Source organism: Arachis duranensis, chromosome 6, assembly GCF_000817695.3.
Source record: "Arachis duranensis cultivar V14167 chromosome 6, aradu.V14167.gnm2.J7QH, whole genome shotgun sequence".
NCBI lineage: Eukaryota > Viridiplantae > Streptophyta > Magnoliopsida > Fabales > Fabaceae > Arachis > Arachis duranensis.
The window spans coordinates 24,648,488-24,649,419 of NC_029777.3; positions in this window are offsets into that span (position 1 = coordinate 24,648,488).

Here is a 932-nt window from a genome sequence, read left to right on the forward strand (position 1 = left end):
CCTAGCTTCTCCATTACAGAGAGAGGCATGAGGTTTACACTTGACCCTAGGTCACACAAGGCCTTCTTGAAGGTCATGGTGCCTATGGCACAAGGTATGCAGAACTCCCCAAGATCTTGTCTCTTTTGAGGTAATTTCTGCCTAGACAAGTCATCCAGTTCTTTGGTGAGCAAAGGGGGTTCATCCTTCCAAGTCTCATTTCCAAATAACTTGTCATTCAGCTTCATGATTGCTCCAAGGTATTTAGCAACTTGCTCTTCAGTGACATACTCATCCTCTTCAGAGGAAGAATACTCATCAGAGCTCATGAATGGCAGAAGTAAGTCCAATGGAATCTCTATGGTCTCATTTTGAGCCTCAGATTCCCATGGTTCCTCATTGAGGAATTCATTGGAGGTTAGTGGATGTCCATTGAGGTCTTCCTCAGTGGTGTTCACTGCCTCTTCCTCCTCTCCTAATTCGGCCATGTTGATGGCTTTGCACTCTCCTTTTGGATTTTCTTCTGTATTGCTTGGAAGAGTACTAGGAGGGAGTTCAGTAATTTTCTTGCTCAGTTGACCCACTTGTCCCTCCAAGTTTCTAATGGAGGACCTTGTTTCAGTCATGAAACTTTGAGTGATTTTGATTAGATCAGAGACCATGGTTGCTAAGTTAGAGGTGTTCTGCTTAGAATTCTCTATCTGTTGCTGAGAAGATGATGGAAAAGGCTTGCCATTGCTAAACCTGTTTCTTCCACCATTATTATTGTTGAAACCTTGTTGAGGTCTCTGTTGATCCTTCCATGAGAGATTTGGATGATTTCTCCATGAAGGATTATAGGTGTTTCCATAGGGTTCTCCCATGTAATTCACCTCTTCCATTGAAGGATTCTCAGGATCATAAGCTTCTTCCTCAGATGAAGCTTCCTTAGTACTGCTTGGTGCATTTTGCAT